The sequence below is a fragment of the Camellia sinensis genome, chromosome 6, assembly GCF_055761805.1.
Source record: "Camellia sinensis isolate YWXY chromosome 6, ASM5576180v1, whole genome shotgun sequence".
Lineage (NCBI taxonomy): Eukaryota > Viridiplantae > Streptophyta > Magnoliopsida > Ericales > Theaceae > Camellia > Camellia sinensis.
This window is the reverse complement of record NC_138966.1, coordinates 86417334-86439880: the sequence shown is the minus strand read 5'-3', so window position 1 is coordinate 86439880 and position 22547 is coordinate 86417334.

Here is a 22547-nt window from a genome sequence, read left to right as displayed (position 1 = left end):
AGGTAACACAATAGATTAGCACATTCACAAATGTGCCAAAGCTAATTCGCTCTCGTCCTAATGCGATGGACAACAAATAATTCACTCCACTTAAGAATTTAATCACATAAACACAAACAAATTTCCTTTCTAGATAGTGACTGTCCCGCAACATCGCCAAAGTTCCAGTTAGAAATAGTAGTGATCAAGTGCTCTTCTAACAGGACTTCTAGAAACTCGTAGACCTAATCAATAGCTACGAAATTAAATCTCATACCCACTTAATCACATAAATATGATATCACATAGCATACTGGGTCTATTTCTAATATCATCTAACAAAAGAACCCATTGTAGTAAAAACCATATCCCATGATCCCAAAGTATTCTAACTTGGTTGCTTTGATACCAAGTTGTAATGCTCCAAAATAATTAATGTTATCCCATCTCATAATAGTGCTACAATTAATCAATAATCTCAGCACATCTATTCATTATGTCTTTGATCATCACAAAAGATGACATATGCAATATATATTTACCAATCTTAGATTCTGAATCTATAGCATATGGCATGGATGCAAGAGTAAAAAGACAAGTAAAACCAAGTTATGAAATGCCTTAATGGCTACAACTTTCCAAGGCGATGCTTGGTTATAACAAAATGAGTTTAATTTCAATACAAGTAAACCCCTGGGCTTATACAAAATAATTACACCATGAAACCAAAAATGAAGCATTATGCTCCAAGTCCTTCCAAGCTACGTCCTTGATGGAGGCGTGTAATCAGCACCTGAAAGTTGTTTTCTACATAGGGTGAGCCAAAGCCCAGTAGATATACTCTAGCACAGTACATGAATCTTAGAAAAATTAGAAGATGAATGCATATACATACCATTTATCAAACATTCCTCGTTTTTCATCTCAAAACAATATAAGGCCAAACTATATATCAATTTATGAAAATAATCTTTTTGTACATAAAACAGGGTAGTGGATACAACAAACTGGAAATCTCTAGGTACGTGTTTGCCAATCGGCTATACAAGCACAACCAAAGTCATTTTATCAGTACTAACCAGAAAGATCTTTCATATCCCAAACCCACCCTAAAAGTTTGGATCATAACCGGCCAGTAATCACTTGATTACCTTCGACCTCATACAAACGCATGGAATAATTATAATAATGGGGCCGTAAGCGGAAGTATACAACAAATGAAGAAGTCCATTGAGCAGTGCTAATATGAGCAAAATTATAAAACTTACACCATAATACATTCATACATTTACATGCCCATACAAAAATTTAAGTACCGTAGGAAATTTTATACATATGGTTTACATTAGGGGTGGTAGTGTAGACACCCCATTTTGACCGGCCCTAAGACTTGGGCGCTTTCTTTTGATTACCCGATGATGACAATTAGAATGTGTTTTTCACAAAATCCTCAGTAAGAGAGATGGAATTTGAACTTTAATTCCAACCTTTACGATTATGGCCAAATTATTTTAAATTACTAAATATTTTATTAGTTTAGTATTTTGTAATTTTGCATAATTTTATGTGTTTGTTCATATTTTTGGTATTTTTATATAAATTGGTATAACTTATATATTTTTGATATTATATATTATATTATATATATTATACAAGACAAATATTGTTCATATTTTTGGTGTTTTTATATAAATTGGTAGAAATTATATATTTTTGTTATTATATATTATATTATATACATTATAAAAGAAAAATAATAAAAAAAATTATGTCGGTCAGCCTTTCGCTGCCAACATCCAAATCCAAGCACATAATGCATATATATATTATATTAGATATTTATTATATTATATGTATATAGTTTGTTTGTGAAGAGAGCTTGGCTGGCCTGCTGGATTCAATTGCATATAGATATATATTATATAATATTTATATTATTATATTATATTTTGTTTGTTTGTTTCTTCCTAGTTTCTGCTGATATAAAGCAATCAAAAGGAGAGGCCCAGGATGGAGCTAATCTGAAAAGTCTGAGAGAATTAGATTAGAGAATTAGAGAGGAAAAAAGAAGTTGTGCGACAGAGTTTGAGAGAAAAAAATCAGAAAGAAGGAAACTTATGTTTAGAGAAAGAGAGAGAGAGAGGGAAAATAAAATATTTTCTTTAACATTTTTATTTCCATTTCATCAATACACCATTCAAAAAACAACCACTAAAGCTATAATTCCAAATTTTGGACTGAGAATTGAGAACACATTCCACAGACTTGAGGGTAATCAAAAGAAAGTTTGTGACTCAGAAAATTCATCATTTCCCCAAAATGTGAGTTTTCACAAACTTTCATTTAATTTAAAAATGTGATATAATTTGTTTAAATACTTCATTTACTACTTTTCATAACTGTTTTACTGCTTTAACGAGAAGGTTGCACCACTCACATATCTGTTGTAAATTACTTTTTTTTTATATAACTATTTTACTGCTTTAACCGGAAGGCTGCACCATCCACATATCTGCTATAATTTAAATATTCTATATAAACTGTTGAAATTTATTACTTTAAATAATTTACCCCTCTAGATAAATAGTAACCTCCGGCGATGAATAGTAACTGTGAACGAAAAATGCCCGATAAGATGAATAACGATCAAAAAGGGTAAATAGTAATTATCGTGGTGAATAGTACTGTCGCCAATGAATAGTGCCCCGGATGAATGGTGCTCCTGCAAAATAAGTTTCCCCAGGCAGAACGGAGCAATCTTCTCGTGTCAAGCAGAATATTTTCTATTAATCCCCAAAGCACATGAAGTTTCTTTATTTTTATTATTATTTTTTTTATTATTTTGACAGTTTGTGAGGTTCTTATTTTGTTGTAATATTCCCTTCTCTCTCTCTTATTTGGTTTGTAATAATTTATTCAAAGTGTTGTAATAATTCTCCGCCCGCTTCTTTCTATCCCGTTCTTTTACTTGCATTCTTTATTTGTGAATATGCATTATATTTCGTCTTTCATTATATCCATGCTTTGCATCCATGTTTCATGCATCTTGATTCGGCTGATTTTGCATTTGTGGATTTAATCAATTCCTATATGATTATGTGCGCTACCTCATGTTCTTGAGATGATTCACATGTCATATGTTAGAAGCCGAATCTTTAGTTGCATCTCATGAGTGAATTGCATTAGGATTTTGTATATAAGATCATGCATATTTTACTAACTTTACTTTGTAGCTTGTTCGCAGGTCGTCAAACATGTAAGTGTTTATGCTTTAGCATTCCATTTGTGTGTGTTTTTCTTACTATGTTTAGCATTCTACCATGAGGCTATTTGCTTATGTGATATAACTCTATAACTACCAGTGAATGGAGGTTGTGTCACTTAATTTAGAATGATATTGATTTTCATGTTTGTAAGCTCAATTTATTTGGGTTGTACATCTTCAAAACTACATGAAATCAAGTTGTTCCAAATTGGGTGACATAGTCTATACTTGTATGTTTCACATAATAAATTTTAGGATTTATTAAATAATCAGAACATGAACATATAAAGAAAATACAATTCATATCATGGTTAGTAAAGGCCGATCTTTTGATCGGGTGAGCGAGGGTGCTCAATTGATGACCTTCCCCTCTCATACCTAAGGTTCCGAGCTGAGACAACTTTGGTTACGACGAACAGTGGCCTTGGCACGAGTCACGGGTTTCCTAATTTCCCAAAATAAATATTAGGTGGCGACTCTAAGATCTAGTGATGTAGTCCATTTGTGGAAATAATTTTGTAATATAATGAATTTTCTATAAAGTTGCCAAATATGGACTCTCATTTATGTTTCACATTGCACTCGTGAGACTAGATCAAAGAGACTGAGGGTCTGAACTGTTTAACGCGCACGGGTCCCACCCGGGCATGTTATAGGTAGCAGTTCGGTTTTGGACGTTTTGCGAATCAGTTTGGACTCATCCGCATGTATGCGGTTTGAGGAAAATTCAACCCACAACAACATGCAGTACGGGTTGCGGTTTGTGCGAATAGGGTTCACGGATGTGCGGGCGGTTTGCGGATTGGACTTTTTTATTTAAAAATTCATTTTGGAGCCTTTTTTTCCCCCATTTTGTAAATATTTATTTTGGATCCTTTTCCTCCCATATTCTAAAATGGTCCAACATTAATAATTAATGAATTAAAACTTATAAAATTAAAAATACTAACAAAATCAATTCCTGACACAAATAAATCATTCAAAATCCTAAACTTTTAAATTAAATCATAAACTAATACAAGCACATCTTTCAAAATCCTAAACTAAATCATCAATCTTATGCACTATCTGCTACGTAACAATATAATAAAAGTAAAATCGTTCAAAATCCTAAGCTTACCTAAAAGTAATTCTTCACTAACTTTTACATTCATCCAAAATGCAATAATAAAATAACAACGATCCAAGTTTAAAAAATAAAAAAATAAAAAAGTCTAAGTGTGAGAAGGTTCTTGCGGGTACGGGTCAAACCCGTAATCATGCCATATTCTAAACTGCATCCACCCGCATTGTGTCTGCGAAACTACCCATTTGTATGCCGATCGGTTTGGGTTAGGCGAGTTAGACGGTTCGAATAACCCTATGCCCAGCCCTAACCCAAGACCATAATAGCAAAAACAAAATACGTCAAAGTATAATGTGAGTCAAAGGCAAAACTCCATCTTGGAGGCATAACTCGACAGGTTCACAAAATAGCTCCTGAAGCTGACTCTAAGGGCGGGCTCCATGCTGCAGATCACCTACATGTGCATAAATAGTATTGGGTGAGCGAAGCTCAATGAGTAATAATACAATAAAGTAATGTAAATAAATGAGCATAAAGTTCTTACAATATCCATAATCATAATATGGAACGGCCTTGGGCCCAATATAACACGGAACAACCTTGGGCCCATCATATAAACAAACAGCCTTAGGCCCATTATACAAACCAAACTTCCTTAGGCCCATCATATGAACAGAACAGCCTTAGGCCCACATATTAACAGTTGTTCAGAACGACCTAAGATCCAATCACATATTATCATGTCATTAACAGAACGACCTAGGGCCTACATATGATATAGAATGGTCTTGGGCCCACAAAATAGCCTTAGGCCCAAACATATCATAACATAAACGAAATGACCTTACGTCCACATTGCACATGTCATATAGCATTTACAAACTTCATTCATTTCGATCAAAACACAATGTTGGCACAAATCACCATTCATGGCTCAAAGTAATTAATCAAGAACATATCTTTACAATACTATTACTTACAGTGCATTTGATCTTACAGCTGTAGACACCCCATTTTTGACTTCCCTTACAACTTGGGCCCTACCAAGTGATCACCCAATGAATTTGTATATACTTGTCAAATGCTTGAATATCTCAGCAGGAAGCCTCAGCTTTGAGCCTCAGAAACATGCCAACTTTGCACCATTTCTTTATACCAAAACAACAATTTTTCAAGCCTGACCATCTAAGACCTGCAAGCCCACTAGTGGTTGGCCGCCCACTTATGCAAAACCAGATATTTTTTGGGCAAATGTCTCCACAGATACATGCAGCATACCAGCTGTATTTGTTTGGATATTTCCGAGAGTCTTTAATATATTTCTATATATAGATGACCCTCTCTTATGACATAGGGTTAGAAAAATTTTGTGGAGAAAAAGTTTAAAAAATATTTCTCTCTACATTTCCCTCTTCTCTCTCTCTCTTGCACCATACCCACTCTTGACCTACACTCTTTAAACCAAACTTGGAGGGTTCTTTGCTGAGGTGTTTAAGTTTGCATCTTAGCTATTAAGGGTGTGAATTGGTGGTTTATAATTCAAAAAGGATAATCCTCTTCAAGAGATATAATTCCTAGCTTTGTTTCCCTTATTTATCTACTGTATTTATAGCTATTTTCGGGCTGTGTTTCACCTGTATATTTGGGCTGACACTTATGATTTAAAGCCATTAAAGGTAGAGGGGTGGACCACCATTCTTTGAAGTATGCTTCCGAGGCTTTTGCCCTTGTGTTTCCCTTCCCTTCATCAACTTTTTTGGAACTTTTTACCACTAAATTTCAATGTTTTTTCAGAGGCTAAAAATCATGTTTTGATGTCCCAAAAATTGACGGGTTAGCCACCCCTCCCTTGGCTTATTTACTAGCTTAAATTCTTCATTATGGTAGCCTACTCCTTTAGCTCTCTTGACTTCAATTCCAACATTGTTTTAGCCTATTTTAGGACCGTTTTCAGTTCTTCATGTCATTCATGCTTTGTTTGATAGGCTTGTAATGTAATGGTCCTCATAGGTTTGGTGTTTTAGGCCATAGACACCAACCTATTTGAGTTGATAGCGTTTATTTAGTGCTTTCCATACTTATATTCATCTCTAATCACCATTGGATCTCTCTCATTTCTTGGCTTTTCATTGCCTTGAGAGTTGTTTCAACCGATTGGTTGTTTAAGCTTGAGATAGAAATCGTTGTGCTTAATGGTTTAATCTCTGTGGAGGTTCATTACCAATGGCATGACATCTCTCTCATGCCCAAAACAACCCTTTGTTTGATACTTCTCTCCATTAGTGGACTCAATCTTCATTATTGGACTTAATTGACTAATGAATGGAAAGATAATTAAAATAGAGTAATAAAATTGGGGCTAAAATGGAATAAGATAATAATATGGTTTGGGGTTCAACCGGATGTTAGTTGAACCCATTGAGTTTTAGGCCATTTCATACTTATTAGTGATGATAATGGTTTGAGAGTCAAATGTCAATCGCTTCCCTTGATCCATCTCATGATAGGGAGGAGGTTTTGTTGGTCATTTGGTTTCCCTCATTGAGCTTTTGTCCAATCGAGTCACAGATCATCATGCAACAACTTTGCAATTGTTGATGATTTGTGAATTGATTCTACCCCTCCTATGAGTAATTTCATGATAGGGAGAGGCAGAGAGAATGAAGATCCCCTGGGAACACCCTGTTTCTACTCTATTCATTTTCTGTTGCAGCAAGGCTATATTTACATTAGTGGCCGGCCGGCCACTATTTGCAGCCGACCATCCGATACTTCTAGCTGGTCGAGCACTTTTATGTCAGTAGGCAGCGTTGTTTTCTTGCAAGGTAGAACAGAAGCAGAGATAAAATAGGAGTTTTTTCCGTAAGTAGAACAGTCCTGTCAGCAAAATAGAAGTGTTTTCGAGAGGATGTTCATGTTGGAAAGCATGGTTCACAACCCCGCTCAAGTTTAATTAGTTGTTAATTTGTTAATTATATTAGTTGATCCCACGTGTAATAATTAAAGAATTCCCATTTGTAACTAATTAGTTAGTGTAGTTATTTAGTTAATTTCAATTTGTAATAATTAGCTAGCATAGTTAATTTATTTCATTTGGTTTTAAATAGGTAGTAAATTAGCTTAGCTAGGCTATTCATTTGGAACCTCCAGTATGAGGGCAAACTTGTAATAATGTGTATGTCTTCCAACCCCACGTCTTTCTCCCTTTTATTTACTTGCTTGTGATGGATAGCATTGAACATCATGTTTCCTTTAGCATTTTCCTTGATTTGCATTCATTCGTCTTGCATGCATAAGGTTCGGTTCATCATTCTAACAGCATTACCATTTATTACTTCCTTGAATACGTGTGCCACCGCATGCCATCAAAGTGATTCACATGACATTTTAGACAATCGAACCTCTTAATTGCATTTTTGCATGTTTTGCGTTAGTCATTTTGCATCATTAGGATCATGCATTTTTCCTAACTATTTTATCTCTTTTTGGCTTGCCTTGGAGTACTATGTGAGCACTTATTGCTTTAGCATATTGCATGAGTGTTAATGTTTCCATGTCAAGCATGATTACCATGAGGCTAAGTGCTTAAGTGATATTACTCTTAAAGGCCTGTGGATGAAGGCTAATTGCTTAAATTGGGATGGTTTGATCAAATGTACATATGAGATCACTTTTTCCTAGTGGTACGTATTCAAACCATTTTGCAAAACAAACATGAAATCAAAGTATTCCAATTTTCGTAAATTAGTCTATACTTGTGTGCAATACATAGTAACGTTAGCCTAACAATCAGAACAATAGCATATATTGTAAATAAGAATCACATCATGATTAGTAGAGGCCAATCTTTGATCGATTGAGTGGGGTGCTCAATTCATGATCTTCCACTCTCGTACATAAGTTCCTGAGCCGAGACACTTTGGTGATGACGGACTAATGGCCTTTGGCACGAGTCTCGGGTTTCCTAAATTTTCCAAAGACATTTAGGTGGCGACTCTATAATCTAACAAAGCAATCCATTTTTGGCATTTTTAATTCAAAATCGATTTTCTAAAAGATTTGCCAGATGTGGACTCTTTTGTGTTTATCTATTTCACATTGCACTTGTGAGATCAGATTCAGAACCATGAGAGTCAGAACTATAGGGCTAGTCGTATCCGAGATGAGCACGAAAAGAAAGCTACAGTTTCTGATTACTCTGCTAGGGATTTAGAGAACTTGGCTCTAACTTCATGATGTGAAATTTTATCTACACTTATATGTTCTTTGCATTGCATTTGCAATGGTGCACTTAAGTCATTGTGTTTGCCATCTGCTATTCCTGGACGGTTTGTTGGAGGCTTGCCCAAAAGGCTTGCCAAAAGGTTGACTAGTCATGGGCTCTGTCATGTTGGGAACACAACCCTTGGATCTGAACTACCGCTGTACCGTTTGATCCACCTTTCACTTCTCAGTGTTAGGTGTGAGAGGTATATTAGGTAGTCTTGTTGAGGCACTCTGTTTGACCATTTGGCTTAGTTATATATAGTAATGCCATAAAGATTGTTCTAAACTAGGACAGGACGCTTACCCGAATGTAGGATTACGTGAAACCGCCTAATTGAAATATTGAACCCTAGTTCATGACAAAAACTAGGACATGGAAACCCTTTCCCCTCATAGGGGTGTTTTGGCTCTTTCTTAATTGGTATGTGTTTTACAATGAAACTGTGCAGGTGTGTACATATCAGTGGTATAGTTGGTATCTATTTTGGAGGCAGAATTCAATGTGGAGTACAGTCCTACAACTTTGACCATGTCTATGTTGATAACATCTTAACTGAGATGCTGTGCGGTTTTTTATTACAGCTCTTTTGCTAGGTAGTTTAAAAACCATAGTTTCAGAAAGGTCGAATATCTCCCAAGTACTCTGGACACGAGTTGAAAGACTTTGTAAAGACGGGAATCTTGTTCGGGCACAACCTGTGTTTACCTTACTCTTACTGGTTACAAGACAATGAAAAATCAGGCAGAGTTTGCTAGTCTAATTCTTATAGCAATCACCTCTTAGCTCGCATGTGTTCAGTCCAGTCCAAGAGCAGTCAGCTACTTCTAGTTCAGCTCAAGAAAGGTCACCCATTCCAATGGCATAGTATCCCCCGGCCAAAATGGAGGAACTGATACTCCACCTACAACAAACAATTGAGACCCTACAGCAAGATGTGGCCCGTCAGGCTGAGAATACAGCCTGACAGGCCGAGGTCATAACCAGGCTACAGCAACAGCCATCGTAGCCGGCCGTGGCCTTTGCATCCCATATACCCACCACAGCTATCCCAATACATGGAGCCACTACTAATATTGCCAATGTTGAAGAAAACCAAGGTAATCTAGCAGAACCTATCCCGGCACAAGCTTCCGGAGCCCCGATTTATCGAACTGAGGCACCATTCAAGTTCGAGGTTAACCCAACTGCACTCAAGGTCAACAAACTGGAGAAATTATTTAAAAGAGTGCAAAGGGTTAACTCCATCCCAAACACAGAGGATGGATACACTGATTCTGCGGTTACATTTCCAGATCGGTTTAAGATGCCACACATTGATCATTTTGACGATTCTGGGGATTCAATGGTTCACTTGCGATTATTTTAGTATATCTTGCAGCTGATGGGATTAACTAGACTACAAAAGCTCTCTCTTTGGTCGCACCATGTTGGGTATAGCGGCCATTTGGTATGCTAAGTTAGAAGATTCCATCAAACAGAATTGAGAAGAGATGGCCAAAGCCTTCATTGCTCAGTACTCTTACAATACGCAAATTGAGATCACAACTCATGATCTCGAAGCAACGCGTCAAGAGCTGAACGAGGGTTTCTCTGAGTTCATAACAAGATGGAGGGACAAAGCATCGATGATGACCACGAGGCCTTCCGAGAAGGGCCAAATCATAATGGTCTTCCGGAATCTGCATGGCAAGTTATTGTAGAAAATGATTATGCTCCCATTATTTACGTTTACAAAACTTCATGAAATGGACGTACAAATCGAAGATGCCATGAAGTGGGGGCTTATTATAGATGAGAAGGAGCCGGCAAAAAGGCCGTTTGTTCGCAGTTCCAATGCTGCTAGTGGTAGCACAGTTGCGAGGCCATCGAATGTAAGTGTTGTCACCACCACAAAAACTGCCAACCCCTTTGCCAATATAGGCCCACAAACATCATCCAACCCTACCCGTACTCAAGGTAGGACTTTTAACCAACTATGCATGACCCTGTCCAAAGCTATGCAGGTGCTAGTCAAAAAGGGGCACCTAAAACCCTTAGAACCTCGCCCACTTCCCGATCCCCTTCCACCCAAATACAACCCCACAAAATACTGTGTTTTTCATCAGCAACACGATCATGTCACTGACTAGTGCTTCCGATTGCGTCATGAGATTCAAAATCTCATTGAAAATAAGATGATCGCTCCACCTCATAAACCAAATGTAACTACCAACCCGCTCTCAGCCTATAATCAAGTCCCTCCACCTTGAAATCTTAACTTGATCCATACACTAGCCACTGTATATGGCCTCAGCATATATCCTACCCCCTTCCATTTACCGAAACCAATGTTGTTCATTTATAAGGGCACAGATCTATGCATGATGGACGCATTTAAGCCACAACCTGAGCCTCACAATGTGGTGACAATATCCGTGGTAAAGGAAGGTTTGGCCTCGGAGGGAGGTACTAGTCTGTTATTAGAGTGTCTTGGGGACTTATCTGAGTGGGTGTATGACCTGAGTTGCTATATCATGCCAACCACTCAAACTAGGCCCAAAGTGGTGCTACCAACCTCGGTAGGCATTAATGTGGTTAGGGAGGATGGCCCGAACCAAGGGTTGGATGATTTGGCAGATCTTGAAAAAGATCTAGACAATTTGTAGTTCTTTGACAAGCATGATCAGGGAGATGTACAAATTGGGTGGTTTGACCTGAATAGATTGATTGATAACACCAGATGGCTGAGTAATGAGCTAGACAAAGAGGAAAAAGTTAGGGTAAAACCAAAGGGGAAGGAAGCGGAGGTAGCTATAATGGCCGGAAAGGCTGATGAGAAAGGAAAATTACTAGAGGATACGTATGCGGGAAACCCAAGTCAAGAAGTAGGTGTTGTGAACACCATAGGCACTGAACAGGAATCTGCATTAAGGCAGTTTGAGAGAGAAAGAGTTGAGGACAGCCAGACAACTACAACCACATGTCGCCCTAAGAGGAGCACTTGTATTGCGAAGATGATTCAGGTGGAGCTGGACAACTGTTTATCGGCAGCTGACGGCGAGTGGTGGGATGACAATGATTTGTGTCTGGCCCATGCCGACGAAGACTGAGGCGGTTGCCTTCTGAATAATACATGGTATACTAAGGAAATAGACCATCTTACCCGTAGTGGACAATATTTTAATCCGTCACACCTGGATCAAGCAGAAGCATTTGGAAATGACAAAGAGTCTGAGAAACAGAAAGAGAAGCAACTAAAAGAAGAATCAATGCTGAAATAGCTCAAGAAAATCCAAGCTGACATCTCTATATAGGGTCTTCCCATGGCCTCACGGGTGCATCGGTAAGCAATATTGTCGGCAATGGATAAAGCTAAATTGTCCATTGATACTACGCCCGAGTAACTTGTGAGCTTGGTTTTTCTAGGTGGTGCCAAGCCAATACTCACTTTCTCGAATAAAGAGCTGCCACTAGAAGGCTCAGCTCATAACAAGCCGTTATAAATTTCTGTGGAATGTAGGGAGAAGTGGGTACCAGTGGTATTGGTAGATACTGGTTTTGCCATTAATGTTTGTCTGTCCCATACCACCTACGCAATTGACCTTAAACCAGAGGACTTTGTTCCCATAGCTTAGGTGATATGGGCATATGACAATGCAAGCAGAGAAGTCGTGGGTATAGTTAAAGTACGAGTCCAGGTGGGCCCAGCTGAGCAAGAGATTGAGTTTCACGTTCTGGATGTACCGGCTACCTTTAACTTGCTGTTAAGGAGGCCTTGGTTACATCACGTGAAGGCTATGTCCTCCACCCACCATCAAATGTTGAAGTATCCTCACAGGCGAGGAGTAGTAATTGTTTTGGGGAACTCATCCATCCATTCACCTGCAGAGGTGACTACTCTAGTGCTGTAGATCATCATGGCGACAAAGATGTATTCCTCTCGGGGATTCACTTTGGCTGAAACACAAGTAGTGCAGACAATTCTGGCTGCGAACGAAGGCATGTATGTCAGTGCCCAGTCTATCAACTTCATGAACAAGTTGCGGCATGTTCTAGGAATGGGACTCGAAAAGAGTGAGCGGAAGGGTGTTGCAACATTAGCAGAGGTACCACACAACCCGCATGCCTTTGGACTGGGCTATGTGCCCACCAAAGAGGACTAGATAAGGAAGAGAAAAGAGATGAAGGGCAGAGCCAAGGCCAAGAAAGCTGGAAAGCATTATGAGCTCATCCACGGGCCAATCTGAGGGAAGCTTAATGGCGTTTTTGTTCGAGAGGGAGAAGATTTCCCTTTTTGTGGCTTTCTGGTGCCTTGGGTAAATTCCTCAAAGAAACGCGTCCCCAGACTCGAGATTTTCTTTGATCTGTAACTATAGGACATTGATGAGGAAAGGGCTGAACCAAACATCAGAATTAGCTAGAGCACGGAAGATAACTTAGACAACAGCAAGGTTGATGTAAAGGCAGCACTAGCCAATCTCCCAACAGATCCTGCAGCTGACCTAGAGAACTTAAGGGATAACTTTACTGTCTCCATGATCGGGGAAGGACTGGGTGTGGACCCAACTAGTGGTATTTTGGATGCATCGAGGGCAACGCATCTTACTTGGTAACTAGAGGAGAGCTATCTTTCCAGTTCTGATGAGCCAGAATCTGATTCCACTGAGTCTGTCGAGTTAGGATCGGATTCAAGTCAGTCCGGGGGGTCTGAGTCTGGTATTTCTGGGGGTGGTAACCCAAACACCAAAGTCCTATCTAGGTCTTCATTCAGCTTTTCTTTGGAGTCTATAACCAAAGATTTTGACCTTTGAATGAAAACGCTACAGATTTTGTATACTTCTCTGTGTCGCTGGTTTATTATATTGACCAAAATTTTCAGAATTTTAACGAAAACGAAGGGGAAAAAATTTCTCTGGCTTTGAAAAACTTGATTAATCAAGAGGATGAGAGGTTTGTAAAGCCTTGTTTTGATGAAATCATTGATATTAATGTGGGTACTGAGAAGGATCCACGCTTGGTCCAAATCGGGTCCACGTTGTCTTTGGAGGAACGTGAGCATTTAATCACTTTATTAAAAGATTTCAAAGATGTTTCTGTATGGTCCTACGAAGACATGCCTGGAATCGACCTTGAGATTGTACAGTATCGGATCCATCTCGACCCCGAGGCTCGACCAGTCAAACAAAAATTGCGCAGAATTCATCTGGATTGCGCACTGAAAATCAAGGAAAAGGTCACCAAGTAAATTGATTCAGGATTCTTGTTAGTATCCGAGTATCCGACCTGGTTGGCCAATATCATCCCCATGCAGAATAAGGATGGCAGAATTCGGGTCTGTGTTGACTTTCGGGATTTGAACAAACCCAGCCCAAAGGATGACTTCCCACTGTATCATATTGATAAGTTGGTAGACTTCACCACGGGCCATGCCTTGCTCTCCTTTATGGATGGGTTTTCGAGGTATAACTAGATTCTGATGGCACCTGAGGACAGAGAAAAGACGGCATTTACCACTTCATATAGCACCTACTGCTTCTGGGTTATGCCTTTAGGGTTGAAAAAAGCTGGGGCTGCTTATCAAAGGGCTGCGACCACCATACTACATGACGTGATCCACAAAGAGGTTGAGGTGTACGTGGATGACATGAATTTCAAGTCCAAAGAGCAAGAAGGCCATTACACACGCGCTGGAGAAATTTTTTCAACGAATCAGAAAATACAGATTGAGGTTGAACTCGCAGAAATGCACCTTCGGCGTAACGGCATGGAAAATGCTGGGCTTTCTAATCACGCAGAGGAGAATTGAAGTAGATTCTTCCAAAATCAAGGCCATTTTAGAAATGCCACCACCAAGGACTGAAAAGGAGGTGCGTGGCTTTCTAGGTAAAGTGCAATTCATAAGATGGTTTATCTCTAAATTAACCTTGACTTGTGAACCACTATTTGGTCTCCTAAAGAAAGGAAAAAAGTTTCGATGGGACGATCGATGTCAGTTTGCCTTTGAGCAAGTCAAGCAATACCTCTAGAATCCGCCTGTGTTCTCGCCACCAGAGCTTGGGAAGCCTTTGATTTTGTATCTGTCAGTAATCGAGTCGACCATGGGGTGCATGCTAGCTCAAGAATCTAAAGATAGAGTGGAGAAAGCCATCTATTACTTGAGCAAGGAGATGCTAGACTACGAGACCCGCTACACTCCCTTGGTGAAAGCTTGCTTAGCCTTAGTATAGGCTACCTGGAAGTTGATGCACTACTTGTTAGCTCACTCCATAATCCTAGTTTCGAGATTAGATCCCATTAAATATCTCTTTGACAAACCAGCACTTATGGGTAGGCTGGCTCATTGGCTGCTTCTTCTCTCCGAATTTGATCTCAAATATGTTACGCGCAAGTCTGTTAAAGGAAGAGCTATAGCAGAATTCCTGGCTGACCATCCAATAGAGGGCGATGAAGCAGCGGAATACTTGTTCCCAAATGAAGATGTTCTATAAGTGGAAAAGGAAATGCGGACGATGTATTTTGACGGAGCGTCTAATCAGGACGATTATGAGACTGGTGTGTTGCTGATAACACCCGACGACTCCCATATACCCTTAGCTTTCAAACTCCTGTTCAAAGTGTCTAACAAGCAGAATATGAAGCATGTATTGCTAGTTTGGAAGCTGCCCTAGAACTAGGGGCAATGAGGTTAGATGTCATAGAGGACTCAAACTTGGTTGTTTCTCAACCAAACGGAGACTAGAAAGTCAAAGAAGAGAAGATGAAGGTTTACCATCAGGCCCTGGATATGCTGATTCTGAGGTTTGAAAAATTGACACAACCGGTTTACTGATGCTTTAGCAACTCTGTCTTCTATGGTAGACATCCCGCTTGGAGTCAAAATGCGTCCAATCATCATTGAGCAAAAATACACGCTGGCCTATGAAACCATCGCCATGATAGATGAGGATCAAGACAAAAATCCTTGGTATTATGATATTTAGAATTTCATGGAAAATAAGACATATCCACCAAGGGCAAATGCCAAAGACAAACGAGGAATACGGCATCTGGTCCTCCAGTTCATCATCTGTGGGGGTAAACTATATAAAAGAGGCTATCTGAGAATGCACAAGTTATGCGTTGAGGAAGAAAAATCGAAGCACCTGATGGAAGCCATCCACGGGAGAGAGTGTGGGGCGCATATGAACAGTGTGATGTTAGCCCGGAAGATCCTTAGACAGGGTTATTACTGGTCAACTATGGAGGAAGATTGCATTGGTTTTGTACAGTGATACCACAAATGTCAAATCCATGCCAATCGCATGAATATTCCACTGTCAAAGATCTATAACATGACTTCACCATGTCCTTTCTCAGTTTGGGGAATTAATGTTATCGACGCAGTCATGCCAAAGAGGTCAAATTGGCATGAGTTCATTCTGGTGGCAATTGACTATTTTACGAAGTGGGTGGAAGCTTAATCATATGCCATGCTGAAGGCATCGCATGTAGCCAAGTTTATCAAAAGCAACATCATCTGCCGGTATGGTGTTCTGAATGAAATCATCTCAGATAGTGGCTCGCACTTCAAGAAAGAGGTGGTGGATCTGCTCGAGAAATAAAATGTGCCCTTTCACAAGTCGTCAACATATAGACCATAAACTAGTGGAGCTGTTGAGGCCGCTAACAAGAATATTAAGAACATCTTGCAAAAGATTGTTAAGACCTATAAGGAATGGCCGAATAAACTACCGTTCGCGCTCTGGGGCTACAGAACGTCGATTCGCACATCTACAGGGGCAACCCCCTATTCTCCCGTCTATATGATGAAGGTTGTTCTGCCAATTAAAATTGAAGTGTCGTCGCTACAAGTTATGGCCGAGTGTCAAATAGCGGAAGCGGACTGGTAGCAGAGCAGGTTTGAGGAGTTGATGCTATTTGATGAGAGATGGCTGAAGGCATTGTATCATGTTCAGGACTACCAACGCAGGATTGCTAGGGCTTTAAACAAGAAGGTCAAGACCAAAAATCTCAAAGAAGGGGACATGGAACTGAAAGACAACCGGGGTCCCATCTATAGCCCTAGAGGTAAGATCAGACCCAATTGGACTAGTTCTTATATTATTAAATCTATTTGGTCAGGAAGAATGATCATCCTTATGGACCCAGATAGCCTGGAATTCTCACAGCCTATGGACAAATTGAAAAAATATTACTCTTAAGAGGCTCACTAAGCCGAAAACCCGGAAGGGCAACCTAGGCAAAAGTTAGAGCATGAAAAATTAGAAACAAAGAAAAACTAAGCTCGCAAGGTTGAGAACCCTAAAGGGCGACTTTGGCAAAAGTTAGAGCGTAAAATGAGAGAGTCAATACACGAGTGAACCAAAACCAAACTACGTAAGGCCTGATTCCCATCTTTGGGATACGTAGACAATTTCATCTTAAAGTTTAGGTGTAACCATCTCCAACACAACTGCCATATTCGTTCATTTTGATCGGGCCATCTATCTCTATTATCAATTAGCTCGATTATATAATTTTCAGTATAGTGACAGAAGGACCAGTATGAATGCAGTTATAGGTTGTTGCGATCTGTTGATTTAGGGCTGTATATCTTGAGGGTTGATTCCGTGCGTGTCAGGTAGTGATCACTTTGAAAATTGTTTTGAAAAGTTTTGATAGAAGTGGATTTGTCTCAAATTTTATCTTCTACAACTTAGACCATTTTGGGACCAAAAGAAAAAATTTCAGTGCTTACAACTTTAATTCCATTGATTTAAACACAGGTGCATTCTCTAATTCTCTTATTTGAATCAAAGTTGCTTTTACATCATAAAACTTGAAAAGAAAAGTCAAACAAATAAACAAAGGGCATAGGTGTGTCAGGTGTTCCTGCGTCTTCTACCCGTGCTCGTGGTAGTCTCTGCAGCCAAAGTTGGCCCAACCTGTGCCTTGTCCTTGAGCCAAGCCAAGCGATCCCCAGACAGGGCATAACTGAAACTAGGGGCAGTGGCCAAAATCTCTCTCCTCCTCTAAGAAATGAGGTACCAAGTCAAGTGTAAACCACGAATGGGAAATGGGGCCGGGTATTTTACCCCCTCATCTGGACGGGTCTGATGTCCAAACTGGCATCTAAATTGGAAAGGAAAGTAAAACCCACCGTGGTAAGGCCAATCAACTATAGGCCTAGTTGGCAGGTCATGTTGTAGCTCATTTCAGCCAAGTCAAGCTAGAGGCAATGCCAAGCTATGTCAACTGTCGTTCTGTTGCACATCCAGTTGCACTACCATCCCTCATTGGGAAAATCCACTAGTCATTGGCGAAAAAAGTAAGCTCGGGCTGAATATTCGGGGCAAAGGTCCATCACTTTCAGCTTATCCATAAGCCATACCAGGGAAGGGATGAAAAATAAGATAGATTAAAGAATAGAGAGATGTGCGCTGAGAGAAAAGTGAAGAAACGGGCTTTACGAGAAAAATAGAGCATGAATGCCAAGTGATGTGAGAAACATAAATAAGAAAAAGATGGGAAACAAGCAGTGGGCTTCCTGCAAACTGAGTGGTCTCTCGCCAATGAAAGGCATCTAGACCTAGTAGAGTTTCGGCCAAGGCCAAACCAATACAACTCTTATCCTCTTTTAGGCATTGGGCTCCTTCGATAAATCGCATGTTGGCTTCGCCATAACTGGGGGCAAGAAAAAAATGCACGAGCATACACAAATAGAGGGCATGTTGCTGAAAGCCTTGCCAGAGAGGGTCGCCCCTATCTCTAATGTCAGAAAATCAGTGAATCAAGATGGGTATATCTAGCTCCACATCATGAGCTAAAGGTCAAGCTTCGTGCAAAGTAAGCCCACACATCTATCCCAAAGCTTGGGTATGGACAAAACGGGGCTGAGGCATGATTTCTTCGTCATGCCGGGATTCCATCAATGCTTGAAACTCTTCAAGAGTCAGGCACATTTCTTGTGCTTCGAAGCTAAATACATGTGTCATTGGGTCCCAACATTGGACCACGTCATAGAAGAATGGAAAACAAAGTGGAGTACCGCTCAACGAAAAAAGCGCGTTTATGCCAAAACCTCAGAAATTTACCTTTTCCGTGCCGTCCAAAGTAGCTATGCAATCCGTGAGCTTTTCGGCAAGAAATATCTCCATTTTCAAAGAAAGCAACAGCTAAATTAAGGTTCTGGAGAAGAAATCACAAAGGGAGGCCTTTTGTAAAAGATAGGGCTATGAGTGGAAGCCACCTGTCAGCCAGCTGGTGGTTCACCACAAGTGGCTGGGCGTACACTAGTTTTGGCTGGCCATCCACTTTTATTGGCTAGCCGTCCACTTGTGGGCCTGGCAGTTTTGGCAATTTCGTTTTGTTCTAGTCTTCATGTTCTAAGGTCTTATTTTGAGTCTTTCGGTTTTAGCAAATGTAAATAGTTGTGTATGGCTATTTTTACTTTGTTTATCGATTTATATTTTGGTGCTTGGTCGGCTCCTTATCCAATTAAAAACATTGTTCCAATACAAGCATTCTTTATTTCAAAGCCAATTCCATTTTCATTCTACGAAAATGTGGTGCTCATGATGCAAAAACAACAACTCTTTTCATAAAACTGTGAGGTTTTTCCCCGATCATAGTTTTATTTTACAAAAGAAAGTACAAATCTTTTCAAAAGCAAAAGTAAAAACTAACTGAAGCTATATAGGTGCTAAGCTACAAGGTAAAAGAAGCTAAGCAAAAGCGTACAAAAATCTACGCCAGTCGCCTCAGGCTCAAGATGTCCGCTTCGTCTTCTTCCTTGGAGGGAACTTACGGACACTGTCTCCGTCAACGCCGCTATCAGAATCAGACTCTGAGCCAGAGCCAATATCGTCATCTCCGCTCCCTGACTCAAAATCAGTCTCGGCGCCCTCCTTGCTCTAAGTCCCTGAACCAGCATCATCTTTCCAGCTTTCAGTCGACTCAGAAGATCAGTTAACACCCTCCTCAGTATCGCCGGTCTCAGGATCATTGCCACTCAAAATCGGCTCTGAGGAAAAAGAAGTCTCCTCTGTCTGGGATCAACCCCGAGTACACCTGCCTCTATCTCGATCTCGGTGCTCATCTTGGCTGCGTGCTGGGACCTATATACCTCTCCTCCCTGCCACTGGAGGTGGTGTCACCGGTGCTGCCATTGCTGCTGGTGCCCTCGGTGCAGGTGGAATCTAAAAAACAAGCATCAACATGTCAGATACAATGTGTTCTTGCAAAATAGAGTATGCAGTATGCATATGATACTAAAAGCAAATACAGTATGCGTATTGTGTGTCAGTGTAGTGTGGAGTGGTGTGAATGCATGTCAGTCTACCAGTGGGAGTATTGCATGCCAATGTAGTGTGGAAAGCAATGTGTTGCACGAGAGGAAGGGAAATATACCTAAATACTGTGGAGACCAAGTAGTGTCTCCCTTCTCTACACTATGTCGACCAGAGAATCGACCAGCTGAAGAAGGCCCTCTGTGTACTCTGTGGGTGCCTGCAAGTGATATTGAATAATCAGTATCTGAAAGGGGGAAAGTACGGGATGCAAGTTTTAAAGCATGGTTCATACCTGAGGTGCGCCTGGGGCTCCAACATATCTCTGCCTTGCCTCTGGTGGCTCTATCAGAATCTGATAGGCTGTCTCGGTTGGCCGCCAACATGTAAGCACAGTAGGAATTGCCAGCCAACTAGAAGCCTGCACAATAGGAGGGGTCCCTCCAATACCGGTCTTGGCCTCCTGAGTAGCCTCACCAGCCAAAGGAGCATCTGCTGCATCGCCCGCGTGAATTCTGGTCAGGGGTAGCATAAGATGAGTTCGAATGAAGGTCGTGTAATCTTCGTTCCCTCAGAAGTAGTCAGCATCCAGTCCCACCATATACTGAATAATCGCCTCAGCTGGGAGGCTATCAACTATCCTCATGGATGCTGGGGGCGGCATAGAAACAGCTGCGGTAGACAAGCCCAAAGTCTAGTGAACAAATCGCTCTTCCAAGAACCGAGCCCAGCCAAATGGGCCCTCTAGTAAGATCCAGTACTTGGATGCACCCCAAACCCCGGTGTACTGGTCCCTGACTCTGGTTGGCATCGTCGCCCAGGGCTACCAGGTGATCTGCAAATAGAGAATGCACAAGTTGTTAGTTGTTGTCAATTGTCAAAATATGAATCAGAATAGTAGCAATGGGAATCAAGTAGAAATGGCTGTGAGTTTTGGATTACCTCGCGGGCAACCACCATATCGAAGTATCTGCGGTAGAAGGTAAATGTCTTGTCCTCGCGGCTCCAACGTCAGCATCGGTCGTTATATCGTCACAAGTAAGGCACTGCTGGAGGGATCTCGTCCATCAACTCTGGGGCAAGGGCCAGGAAATAGGCATAAACCCATAGCTAGAAGAAAAGATCAAAAATGTGAACCAATAGGTATGAACAGATATCAAACAAGAAGTGCTGAGCAAAAAGCACAATGCAAGAACAGATGTCAAACAGAAAGTGCAAAGTAGAAAGCACAATACAGGAACAGATATAAAAAAAAGAAAATGCAAAGTAGAAAATAGAAAGTAGCAAACTGAGTTGAAAACACAGTGTATACCTCCCAAGCTTTCTGGTAGCCTCTGACCTTGTTTTCCCTCATGCAGGAACTAGAGCTCATATAACCGTAGAGTGTGGTGAGGCCAGCTTCACCCCAATCATAAAATCAGACCCGGGACAAGGTCATAAGTGCACTCAACAAGTACAAACCTATGATATTCTACCTGTTCCCAAACAAAGTAGTACCAAGAAGGTATATCAAAAACCTCTAGGTGTACTGCTCTATCTCCTCCTGTGTCTTAGGCTAACTCCCCCAAAAGCGCTCAAGAAACTAGCTATATCTGACCATAACTGGCCTAGATAGAGGCGGGCTCGTTTCGAGCAGGTAGATCTAGGCCGCCTCCCACTGGCCCATGTCCATGTGGAAAGGGATCAGATCACCCCTACTCTCAAACCAATGAACATGGAGAAGTTAGAGAGAGTTATTGTCATTTTTCTGGTGGAAAAGAAGTGGAAGGAGTTGGTGGTATCCCACCACCTCTCCACCAACACTCCGAGTAGGGCCCAGCTAGCCATATGCCATGGGAGCTCGGTGCAAAAAAGGCCAAAGCCCGCCTCGTCGAGCAAATCACGAACCTGGGCAAGAAGCTCATGGTACCAGTCCCGAGAAGTCAAGGTCTCATAACCCCTATAGAAGCGAGAGTCTTTCTGTGGCAAAGAAAGAACGAATCAGATGAAAGACAATGATACAAGTTAGGCAGATAAAGGCAGTGTTAAAATGGTTAGAAAATAGTCAGACGCAATTGCATGAAAGTAAATTTTGTACCTTAGTAGCACCGTATGAGAGGTGGAAGTCCGACTACCTCAGTAAAGTATCCTCCGGCACGCCATCGTGTAAATCATCAAAGTGCATCATGCCTTCAGGTGCCATCGTGTGTGTGCGGGTTCGTAAGTGGCCGGATCAATGGGTCTCATCCTCAATGGAAGTAACACAGGCTCGAGCCTTAGAGCAAACTTTGTCTCAAAATCGGCCACAATGTCCTCTGCCGCCTTGTCAGCCCCGGTGACCACCAGTTCCTCAACTTTTACAGGGGGTGGAAGTACAGGTGGAACCTCGAGAGGGGCGTCATCATGTGGAAGATCATCAACCATCTGGAAAGTGGGGTGAAAATTGGAGAAAAATGGAGAAAATGAGGGAAAAGGGAGAAAACTTGGAAAAAGTCAACCCTAGGAGAGAGAAAACAAGAGAAAAAGTCAAAACCCAGAAAAGTTCACAAAACCCAAGAAGAACCTGAGGGAAAGAAACCCAAAGTAACCAAAACCCAAAAAAATCAATGAAAACAAATTTTGATCGGTTCAAAGTATAAAGGATCAAAGGTGGTTTACAAAAAATGTTTGCGTGGGGCATTGGAAAGTGCGTACAAAGCACAAATCTAGAGAGAGAAAGCACCTACAGAGAGAGGGAAGATGAAA